At 48.9% G+C, this 12,050-nt stretch overlaps 1 protein-coding gene and 1 long non-coding RNA gene across 4 annotated transcripts in view; both read left to right on the forward strand.

The window, feature by feature from the left end:
- Nucleotides 1-1,146: 1,146 nt before the first annotated feature.
- LOC309842209 lies at nucleotides 1,147-3,619 on the forward strand. The gene is made up of 3 exons (XR_014299559.1): nucleotides 1,147-1,474; nucleotides 1,698-1,891; nucleotides 2,611-3,619. It is a non-coding gene; the product is annotated as an uncharacterized lncRNA (long non-coding RNA).
- Nucleotides 3,620-3,705: 86 nt separating this feature from the next.
- AZIN2 (antizyme inhibitor 2) overlaps nucleotides 3,706-12,050 on the forward strand; it is a 46,811-nt gene continuing 38,466 nt past the window's right edge. Inside the window, exon 1 of one of the 3 annotated variants that reach the window (XM_082685689.1) lies at nucleotides 3,706-5,005. The gene's annotated coding sequence lies outside the window, so the exon portion shown is untranslated. The remainder of the gene's footprint in view (nucleotides 5,006-12,050) is intronic. The other 2 variants (XM_082685697.1, XM_082685685.1) reach the window with 2 other exon arrangements.

The raw sequence follows: 12,050 nt of genomic DNA on the forward strand, positions 1-12,050 counted from the left end.
CCAAACTTCATGGCAGAAACAATTACAAATAGCATCCCCTCAGGTTCTGTGGGCCAGGAATTTGACAGGATGCCAGGGGCATGGCTGGACTCTGGTGGAGGTAGGCAGCCTCCGAGATGCTTCCCAGTACTCACGCCCTTGCATGTTAGTCTGCGCCCCCTCTGTATCAAGGTGGGTCTGCGTGGCAGTCCAATATGGCACAAGTGATCATATGTCACTTTCGAGGTGAGGTTATAAAATATATTGGGGTTCCTGCGGATCTGTCTTTTGGATCGCTTGGGGGAAGCCAGCTGCCATGCTGTTAGGACACATATTCATGGAGAGGCCCATCTGGAGAGGAATGGAGGCCTCCCGCCAGCAGCCACGCGACGGAGCTTTGAAGTGGCTTCTCTGGCCCCAGAGAAGTTCTAAGATGACTGCAGCCCTTGGCAGACAGCTAGACAGCAACTTCATGAGAGAGTGGGAGTCAGAACCACTCAGGTATGCTGCTCTAGGACTCCTGGCTGTCAGAAACTGTGTCAGATGCTAACTGTTGTTTGAAGCTGTCACACTTTGGGATCATTTGTTATGCAGCATTAGGTAACTGATACACTGCTCCAGGATGTCTGTCTGTGTCCTTAGCTGAGAAGACTCACATGGCGGGGGCTGGGATCCCCTGGAGGCTGCTTTACTTGGGGTGGGGAGATGGAGCCTTAGTGGGGATGGCCTGAAGGTTCTGTTGGCCTTGTCACCTGGAGGGCCGACATGTGGACTGTCCATGTGGTGTGGCTTCTCACAGCATAGTAGCTGGGCCACTAGAAGGAGTGTCTGTAGAGTGGGCTTTCTGAGAGAACGTTTGGCCTTGTCCCCAAGTCGAGCAGGGTAATTTCTGCTGTATTCCGCTGTTACAGGTGAGTCACTAAGGCTAGTACAGATTCCAGAGGAAGGGATTTCACTGGTTCTCTTGATGGAGGAGTGATAAGGTCGCATTGCAGAAGAACAAGTGGGATGGGAGAAATAGCGGCCATCTTTGCAAAAGACAGTTGGAGCCCTGCGTCGGGGGGAGGAGCCAGTCCCTTGGTCCAGCCCTCAGGAAGGGAGGGATCCGTGGCTTTTTACCAGCGACACATCTCCAGTCCTTCCTATCAAGTCCTGGGAGGACTTGATCAAGATAGGAAATGGCCTTTCCTATCAAGTCCTGGGAGTCATCCTCCGAACTTGGAAGGCAGGGTAGTGCACACCTTTTCTTCTCAGCTCTGGATTCTGGGGATTGTTTCCCTTTCAGGATAAACAGGGAAGGTCCCACACGTCACCTTCTCCTGCCAAGGCCTGCCACCCTTTCCCTACAAGCCGCAGTGCTAACCTTTTTCCCTCAGTTAGTCTTGTACCCCTCTACTAGCTAGGAATTAGGATTCCCTGCCTTTTCAGAGCAGGAAGTAATCCAACCAAGGTCACATAGCTGGAAGTGGTAAGCGGAGACTCAGCACCCTGACCGGTAAGTCCAGGCTCTAGGGCCCTGGGATTCCAGAAAGCTTACGGGGCATTGGAGCCTTTCCCCTAGTCTCCTCAGGACCCTGCTGAGGGCAAGGCCAGTGTGAGCAGTGTGAGGGGAAGGGGCTGGACTCTGCCTGAGGGTTTGGGCTAGTTGTCAGGTGTGCTGCTGGGTGAACGGGCAGGAGAAACAAGAAAAGGAAAATCCATTTTTACTTTCTTTTCAGACCTGTCCCCAGTCAGCAAATTTTTCAGCATCCAGAGGGTGACCTCCAGAGTACCAGACCTGGGCTCACTGCCCCTCTGCATTTGCTTGATGGAAACCCCTTCTCTGTCCCGGAGCCTCTGGTCGGAGAGCCGTCTGAGCTCCTGGGACCGGAGGATGCTGGGTCTTGCGGTGATTTCTGGCCCCAGTGAACAGGTCTCTGGCCGGTGTCCAGCCTGACCTGCCCCTCCTCTCCCTGTGTCCCCTAATTCCCAACACGCCACATCTCCAGATCCCAGGATGGGACATTTCCCAGCACCTACTGCCTGCCAGGCGCTGAGCTCATGTTAGGGACCCAGAAATAAGGCAGATATAGCCTCCGTTCCTGAGCCAGTTGCAGTCTAGTGGGAGGTGAAACGTGAGCTGTGAAGTGGTTGGTGTCAGGTCAAGGGCATGTCGAATAAGTGTTTATAAAGCTCCAGGTGAAACTATGATTATACAGAGATAGATTCAAGATCAGTAGTCATTTAGGGTGGGGGGGCGGGACTGGGAAGAGGCAGGAGGTGGTGGCTCTTCTGTGGAGTGTTCTGAGGATGAGGAATGGTCTGCGGTGGGGAAAATAGCCTAAATCTTGATAGGAGTGTGAGTCACATGAGAATATTTGCTTGTTACAGCTGAGGGGTTCACCTAAGATCTGTGAATTTCATCATATGTAGATCATACCTGTGATGGGCAGCATTCAAAATAGGCCCCGGGACCCCTGCCTCCCAGTGTGCACGCCCGAGGGCAAACCCCATTCCTTGGATGGCGTCAGGTTGGTCTCCGTGGCTCATAGAATATGGCAGAAGGGATGGTGAGTCCCTGCTGAGATTAGGCTACAGAAGACGCTGCTGTTCCATCTTAGTCTCTCTCTCTCCTCATATGGCTTGTTCTAGAAGAGGCCCTGTGCTGAGCATCCCTATGGAGAAGGGCGTGTAGCAGAGGAACCGAAGCCGCCTGCCAAGAGCCCTGTGAGCGAGCTTGCGGTAAGTGGGTCCTTCAGTCCCAGTCAAAGCCTTCAGGTGTCTGCAGCCTTGGCTTGCTGCTTGATCACAAACTCATGAGAGACCTTGATCCAGGGTCCCCCAGCTAAGCAGCCTTCCGATTCTGCCTCTCAGAAGTTGTGTGGGATGATAAATGCTTAGTGCTTTAAGCCATTACATTTCGGGAATTATTTGTTCGGGAGCTCTAAGTGATGAATACAATATTTCAGTAAACTGAACATGTGGGGAGAACAGCTTCTAAGTGTGCTTGGCCCAGCTGGCTTTCCAGAGGACCTCCAAGTGCTTTCTATGACTCAGACTTCTGGGCTCAGTGTCTGGAACAGGGAGATGAGCGGCCTGGAGCTCTGTCTAGACATCAGGAATGGGTGTCTCCAACATAGCCACGGCATCTACCCCCGGCCCCAGCCCCGAAACAGCTGCACATGGCACCCAGCCTGCAACTGCTGTGGGGAGAAGACTCCAGAAATATTCCTCCATCCCTTGCCTGCACCCCCCGGCCTCATGCCCAGGTCTACCTGCAGGAATCCACACAGGCCTCAGAAGCGAATCACAGCTACTATTTTTGGAACACTTCTTATGTGACAGGTGATATGCAAAGCGCCTGGCGTGCATCTTTTAATTTATTCTTCCCACCATATCAGATATTCCTGAATCTATTTTACAGTGGAGGAAACAGAGACCCTGAAGCCACCTGCCTTGGATCCTAGAGCTACTAGGGCGTGGCTGCTTTAGACTCCCATTTGGATTTGTCTAGTTCCCCCACTGAGAGGCCAGGAAGCAACCCTAGACCTGGAAATACTTTTCTTATCTGTTCTCTGCGAGAGAAATCCCCTGCGCATTCCTCCATCAGAGAAAAGGCCACAATCTCAACCCAGATTCCCCAGACCGATGATATAAAGAGCTTGGGAGTGTGGGGGGGGGTGGGAGGGGTGGGGGGGTTGGTGATGATCATATTCCAGAGCCAGGAATCTCAGAGATCACGGGAATCACGGAGAGCAGGGGACTGAGATCCAGAAAGGGAAGCGACTCTTCCAAGGACCCCAGCAGCCCAGGGCTCTTTCTACTGCACTGCCCTGCCTCTGTCACACAGAGGGGAATTGTCACCTTGTGGGAGAAGCATAACAGGGTAATGGCTTTGGGGGAGGGGAATGAGAGAGAAAGGGAAGTCAAAGGTAACAATGGCAAAATTGAGATCTGCTAATTTTGTCTTGGGTCAAGTCTACAATGGCCAGGGGCTATGGAACCAGCATCACAGATGGTCCCACTGAGAGCCTCAGCAGCCCCAGAGGACATCAAAGAACATCTCCGAGAACAGCGCCTGGCTTGTGGCAGGACCTGCTGAAAAGCATTGTTACTCATTTGCTGTGACATTAGGTTGCCCTAGTCATTCATTCATTCATTCATTCATTCATTCATTTGTTAATTCCCTAAGTATTTATTGACGGTCTGCTATCTGCTAAGTACTGTTTTAGGACATGGGTTATTTCAGTGAACACAAGATCCTTGTCCTTATAAAGTTTACAATACATAGACAATATATAAATTCCAACTAACCTAGAAAGTGAAAGGTGTAAAAGAAGAAAAATCAAAGAGGGGCTAAGACCTGAGAATGAAAACTGCATATGGAGGGCGTGGGTTGATGTCTTTTCAAGGTGGATTGCGTCAGCCTCCTTGAGGAGTGTAGTGAGTACGAACCTTTAATAAATAAAGTGTAATAAATAAATGAATGAATAAATAATATGTAGTAAGTGCAAACCCCTATTAAATGAAAAACAGGAACAAATTGCAAACTAACCACATAACAAGTAAGCCTGGACCATATGCGTGTAGTGATAACAAACTAACCTCATAGCAAATACCACATAGCAAGTAAGCCTAGACCATATGCGTGTAGTGATAAGATTAGCGCGGAGTAACAAGTTGTAAATATTTTAACTTGTGCGAAATATCGTAGACCAAAACATGTTTACGACGTGTGTATGTTTTTGGTGTGTAAGCATAAGGAAAACAAGTGATGTAATATGTTTATGAAGGAGACTTAGCACAGTATATAAAGAGGCATCGGGTTGGACTGAGGTGAAGCGAGTTCCCTGTCAGGAGGACATCATCGCCGGTGCTACCGACGCCCCGACAGTTTTGTTGCCGACCACTCGCTGGTTCTCAGTCTCAACTTCTGCAGTGACCTCTCTGTCTAGATTGGGAGGCGACATCTCCTTCTCTGTGACAACGTCAGCGGACCGTGACCGGGCCACGATAGTGGTGCGGACCTCGTCCCAATAAAGATCAAGTGAGTTACATCATATCCATCTCTCTATCTCTTCTTTACACGTTTCGACCTCCTGGCGGGATGCAGGGGTTTTGCTCGCGACAAGGAGGTTTCTTTGGATCAAAGACTTGAAGAAGGTGAGGTGTGCCACATCCAAGTGAGTTATATGGACATCCGGACAAAGCACATTCCTGGCAAAACACACACTGATGTATTATGGATAAAGGGAAATTATGTCTACAATTTACTCTCACACAGTTCAGAAAAAATAAATTACAGGGACACATAGATATAGATACACAATATGCATGTATATTCACACTTGTATAAATATACATGTACACATAGAAAAAGAAAGATACAAATAATGTCAAAATGTTAATATTTGGGGAATCTGGTTGAAGGGTATATATTATTTTTAGAAAATTTCTGTATGAATTTTCAAAATAAAATACTGTTTTGAAAAATTTCTATTCTTTTTTTTTTCTTTTAAAGATTTCATTTTATTTATTTGCCTGAGAGAGAGAAAGAGAGAAAGCAGCAGAGGGAGAGAGAAGCAGGATCCTCGCTGAGCAGGGAGCCTGGTGGGGACTCCATCCCAGGACCTTGGGATCATAACCTGAGGCAAAGGCAGATGCTGAACTGACTGAGGCACCCAGGAGCCTTAAAGGTTTATATTCCTTAAAAAAGAAGAAGAAAAGCATCTTAGGAAGAGGGAGCAGCCTGTGGGAGGATCCTAAGGCAAGACTGCCCGAGGGGCACCCTGCTGGTTTTGTCAGTGGAGCGCCCGACTCTTGCTCTCCGGGTTGTGAGTTCAAGCATCATGCTGGGTGTAGAGATTACTTAAAAATAACTTAATTACTTAAAAAAGAGAGAAAGAGAGAGAGAGAAAGTGCCCGAATGTATGAAGTGAACAGAGTACCCACAAAGGGAGAAAGGGAGTGCATTGGTGGTTTTTTACTGGCCTAGGATGCATCCCTCTTTTTTTTTTTTTAAGATTTTATTTATTCATTTGACAGAGATCACAAGTAGGCAGAGAGGCAGGCAGAGAGAGAGAGAGAGGAAGGGAAGCAGGCTCCCTGCTGAGCAGAGAGCCCCGATGCGGGGGTCGATCCTAGGACCTTGAGACCATAACCTGAGCCGAAGGCAGAGGCTTAACTCACTGAGCCACCCAGGCACCCCTGCATCCCTCTTCTTTAGGTAACAACACCCTATTTTTCCTTTGGGGAAGTACCCTCTCCCCAGTCTCCTTCCATATTGATTCCATCTCCTATCTGGGGGAGAGGAGTAGCTCTAGACCCAGGCCCGGCCAATCAAAGACAGGGCTGAGGAGACAGTTCTGGGGTCCAGGGCCGGTGGTGGGGTGAGAGCCCACCTGGGGAGGAAACCAGTCCTGAGGAAGGCAGAGCTGAGACCCAAAGCAAAGTCTGCACTTGAACGTTTTGCCCTCCAGTGGCTTCGGTGCATGAGGCAAAAAGAAATTTACTTTTTGCTTGAGCCGGCGTGAGTGGGATTTTTTCTTACTCTCAAAAACAAAAAAATGTGTTGACTGCTCCCAGGTGTCAGGCACAGCCTCTCTGAGGAAAGGACATTTATGCAGAAACCCAGAGGATGAGTAGCAATGGGGCAGGTGAAGAGGTGGGAAAGTGTTCCAGGCAGAGGGGCCAGCAAACACAAAGGCCCCAGGAAAGGAATGGGCGAAGTGGTTTGGAGGAGCTATGGGACAGTGGCCATGGTGGTGGCAGGGAGAGTGAGGAGCTGGGCAGAGAGGAGGCTGGAGCTGGGTCCCTCACGGAGGTCCTCGCAGGTGTTGTCAAGGATCCGGGACTTGATCCCACTAGCAACAGAGAAATCTGACCCTGACTTAATTTGCATTTTGACATTATTTGCATTTTAATAACATGCTGGGGGCTGTGTGGGGACTAGATTGACAGGAGGGAAGAGTAGTACAGGGGGATTACTTGGAAAATAATTGCAGACCTCCAGGCTAGAGATGACAAGCACGACTCAGAGTCAGGGCAGTGGGCAGTACAGAGACTGGATGGCTTTTGGGGCAGCTAGGCTCCCAAGACAGCCCCGAGGAACCAGCCTCATCCCACGCTGAATCTGGGACAGCTCCATGACCCACTTTAGCCAACAGAATGCAGAGGAAGTGACACTGTGCTTTTCAAGGGCAAGAAGCCTGGTGTCCATGTCATCAAGGACTGCTATGTGAGCTCTGTGAAGGAGCCTACCCAAAGGACCCAGAGTATCTCCCAGACTCCAGGTGTGAGTAGAAGCCTTTGGCTCCCTCTAGAGTAGATTTCATTGACCCTGACTCTGACCTATCACCTGAACACAGTCTCCATGTCTCTGATTGGTGCGTTCACTGGAGGCCTAAGGATGTGGGAATGTTTAGTCAGCAGTCGGGGAGGGGAACAGAGCGCCCTGAAGTATGACATGGCCGCCTGGTTCCACTCTGCCTGGGGGTGAGTGAGCAGTTTTCCAGAGGAGAACATGACTACTACGGTAATTTAGAAAGAGGCCCAGCTTGCGTCAGGCTGGCATGATGGGCCTCGGTTCCAATTTCTTGGGCTGACTCACACTGGGCTGACTCTCCCTGAGCCTCTGACCCCTGGTAGGTGTCCCTTAGCCCATGTCCCCAGACAAAGCTCCCTGTGGAGCTGCTTCTCCCATGCTGCCCCAGCAGGGTCCTTCTGATACATTTCCAGATTTTCTCTTCTGACCTCCTGCACCCCTGGCTCGGGGTAATAATATTAATTGCTACCACTTAGAATGCATTTGTGAATGTATGTGCCAGGCACTAGGCAAAAGCTTTTACATCCTCGTGAATTCCTTACACCTGTTCTAGGAGGTAGGCATGCTTGTGCCCAGGTCACAGATGAATAAAGGGAGGGTTCACGCAGGATAAGTAAGTTTGCCAAGGTCACACAGCCAGGAAGTGGACCTAAGCTTATCCACCCCTGAAATGTGTTCTCTTGTTGTTTAGAGATGGTACAACCATTCAGCCCAGGATGGTTTTTGCCCCATTCTACCGCTGGGGATGAGAACCTGATGCCCTTCTTTTAAGAGTACTCAGCCTTGGGTGCCTGGGTGACTCAGTGGGTTAAGCCGCTGCCTTCGGCTCAGGTCATGATCTCAGGGTCCTGGGATCGAGCCCCGCATCAGACTCTCTGCTCATCAGGGAGCCTGCTTCCCTTCCTCTCTCTCTGCCTGCTTCTCTGTCTACTTGTGATCTCTCTCTGTCAAATAAATAAATAAAATCTTAAAAAAAAAAAAAGAAAAAAAGAAGAGTACTCAGCTTTGACCTCTTTGCAGGCTGTGCCTCAAGTTCACTGAAGCAGGTGTTCTCAAAGTGTGGTCCCTGGGCCAGCAGCCTCAGTATGCCCTGGGAACTTGTCAGGAATACATATTGTCAAGCCTTCTCCTGACTTTCCGAAACTGAAACTCTGGGGTGAAGCTGAGGCATCTGCTCCCATCTGAGAGCCGCTGGAGAAGGTGGGAGAGGCCACAGCATTTTTCATCCCCTCCCAGTGGCTCCAGGGACGGCAGCTGGAGAAAGAATTTTCCCCTGAGTAGTTTTATTTGGTTATTGTTGTTTTCCTATCACATTTGTCAGAAATGACTCAGGTCCGGCTTGAGAGAGGGTGTGTGAATTCCTTAATTGTCACACACTATTACTATTTTTTCACATTTCTGTTCAGCCTGAAAGAGAGTGAAAATAAACGTAAAGAGATCCAAACTACCAAATTCAGCATCTCAGCACCTCATTTGTCTAGGGAAGGGGTGTGATGATAATCCCACAGGCAGTCACCACACTCGAACCTCACCTCCTCAGTGCCTTGCCCTGGGCCTCTGTCCCACTTGCCTCTGTGTCAGGGGATACAACACCTCACTCATAACTAGAATTCTGGGTTCCCACGGATGGGGGCCAACGTCTGCTCCCACATGACCCTGGGCTCCATGGTTCTAATTTCCTCACTGTAGAGCCTTGAGGTGGAGTCCAGACTCTGCCGTCTGCCTGCTGTGTGGTCTTGGGAAAATCACTTGGCCTCTCTGGGTTTCAAATTCCTCCACTGTGAAATGAGGGTAGTAATTCTCACTTTGCAGGCCTTGTTGTGAGGATGGAGGAAATGTATGTAGCCTGGTGGTGCCTCATGCTCGTTTTGGGTCCTTGAGATTAGCCTCTCCTTCGTGTTGCCTCCCCTCTAATACCCACGGCACACACTGCATCAGGCGGCTGTGAGGTTAGGGGTTATATCCATCTTACAACAAGGCCACGTGATGGCAAGTACTCTGGCCATGTTATCATTAATGCATACTACCATGCCTGGGGCCTGTAGTACGCTCAATCCATGGTGGCTACTGGTATTACTGGTTTCCATCCCGAACTTGAAGACAGTTCTGCTCTTGCGATGCCGAAGGCTGCTTCCAGCTTCTGGTTGCTTCAAAGTCTCCATCTCACTGATCCCTCCTGGGAATTTGCCATTCGTGCCCTTTCTGCCAGGTCAGCTTGCATCTGACTCTCAGTTCCAGACTTTCTTGGGTCTCCTGTCGTTTGCTCTTGACCTGGTCTTCATCTTCTTTGTTCTGGCTTCCTGCCCCATTCCCAGGGCCTGTCTTATAGGCATCAAGTTTGCTAGACCAGAGTTAAGTCCCAGCTCTATTACTCACTAGCTGTGTGACCTTAGACAAAGGATTTAACCCCAATTTTCTCATTTGTAAAATGGGACTAATAGGGATCCCTGTGCGGTCCAGTTAGTTAAGTATCTGCCTTCGGCTTAGGTCATGATCCCAGGGTCCTGGGATCCAGTCCATCAGGCTCCCGGCTCAGCCGGGGGGAGCCTGTGTCTCCCTCTTCCTCTGCCTCTCCCCTTGCCCTTCCTCCCTGCCGGTATTCTACCTCTTGCTCTGTTTCTCTTAAATAAATAAAATATTTTTTAATAAAAAAAATAATAATAAATAATTATAAAATAATTTTTAATAAAAATATTCATTTATTTATTTATTTATTTTGGGGGGAGAAAAAAGAGTTAGAGAGTAAGCATGGGGGGGACGGGCAGAGAGAGAAGCAGATGCCCAGCTGGGCAGGGAGCCCAATGTGGGACTCCTTCCTAGGACTCTGGGATCACGACCTGAGTCAAAGGCAGACACTTAATCTACTGAGCCACCCAGGTGCCCCAAATAAATAAAATCTTATTATTATTTTTTAAATGAAATCTTTAAAAAAAAAAAAGAAAGAAAATAAGCTCTTTACATAAGTAAATCAAGTTAAAATGAGGTCATTTGGGTGGGTCCTTACCCAATATAAGGACTGGAGTCCTTATTAAAACGGGAAATTTGGACACAGAATCAGATACAGACACAGGAAGATGGTGTGAAGAAGCACAGTGAGAAGACAGTGTTGCGAGCAGGGGAAGAGTCTCCCCTAGGACCATCAGAGAGAGAGCAGGGCACGGCCGATTTGGCACACCTTGATTTGGGACTTCCGGCCTCCAGAACTGTGACAACAAATGTCGGTTGTCTTAAGCCACCCAGTCTTTGGTACTTTGGTACAGCAGCCCTAGGAAGTTAACAAATGTGCGATTTGGTGATGGCGACCCGAGCTAGCTTTCCTGGTGACCGCACCATCCAGCGCTTGTCCTTAACGTTGGGAACAATAACAGGGAGATGGGCACCGATCAGTTGGTCTTACTGGTTAAATGTTAGCTCTGGCAATGCTCCTGCAGCCATTTTGGGCGATGAAGCCAGAAGCCAGGAGATGAGGATGGCAGAGTTAGAAGAGGGGAGGAGCCTTGGTTCCTGATGACCTTGTGGAGCTGCCACACCAGACTTGACTGCCCACCTCCAACGTTGTATAGCAGAACAGACCTGTGTTTGTTTATGGTCTCGAGAAATTTTTTTAAAAGATTTTATTTATTTCTTTGTCAGGAAGAGAGAGAGAGTGAGCACAAGCAGGGGGAGCAGCAGGCAGAGGGAGAAGCAGGCTCCTTGCTGAGCAGGGACGCCCCCCACCCCATGCTGAACTCGATCCCAGGACTCTGGGATCATGTCCTGAGCTGAAGGCAGATGCTTAACCGACTAAGCCACCCAGACATCCTGCTTTGGGAGTTTTGTCCTCTTATTTTCCTCAGCCAAGCCTAAATTGAACTGATGTCCAATCCCGTGAAGCATTGGGAACCCTGCATAAAATGATGAACCAGAAAGTATTTTGTAAACTCTCCAGTTCTCAACACATGTAAGGCATTTTTATTTCTGCTGTGGTTGTGACTATAATTATGATTGGTTTAGGAGGAATGGGTTGAAATTGACTGACATGATCCTGGCCAGAGAAGAGAGGCTCTTTGTCCTGCTTCAGCAACATGTTTCTGAGGGCTGTGCAGGGATAATAGTGGTACAGGAGCCTGGCAGAAGAGGAGCAACCAGCCTCTCATCTGGATGCCAGCAGGATGACTGGGTGATGTTTGGTGACCTGGGGCCCAAATGCTCAGGCACTGGTTGGCAGGAAAGCATAAAGGCTGAATTGGGATGGATGGGTTTAAATCTGGGCTCCCCCTTTACTCGTGATGTAACCCTGGGTAGGTTACCGAACTTCTCTGAGTTTTCAGATTCGTCATCTATAAAATGCGAACAATTATAGCCCCTATGACATAGGGTTGTCATGGAGATTCAGTGACATCACATACCCAGGAGGGAAAAAGATAAATCTACAGCTTATCTGTATCCAGCCCAGGGATACAGATTTTTCTGCTCTGACTACTAACCCGTGACAAATTACAAATGGATAGGGTGGATTCAGGCTTGTTCCTTCTTACCTTTTTTGATTCATTCAGTAAGAAGACTGAATGGGCCCACTGTGCACTTAACCATGTACCAGGTGATGACAAGAGCTATGAGGCAGACTTAGACCATGGCATCCAAATACAGCCAGCTCAATGAATAATTAAAACAAAATAGAGCCAGTTTGTTGGAGTGTCCATACCCTTCTCTTGCTGTCACCTTTTCTTGAGGGCTCCTTTTGAGGTTTCTGCCATAGCTAAGTTGGATGCTTAGTCTCAGGAAGACC

The sequence above is a fragment of the Mustela nivalis genome, assembly GCF_964662115.1.
Source record: "Mustela nivalis genome assembly, chromosome: 10".
Lineage (NCBI taxonomy): Eukaryota > Metazoa > Chordata > Mammalia > Carnivora > Mustelidae > Mustela > Mustela nivalis.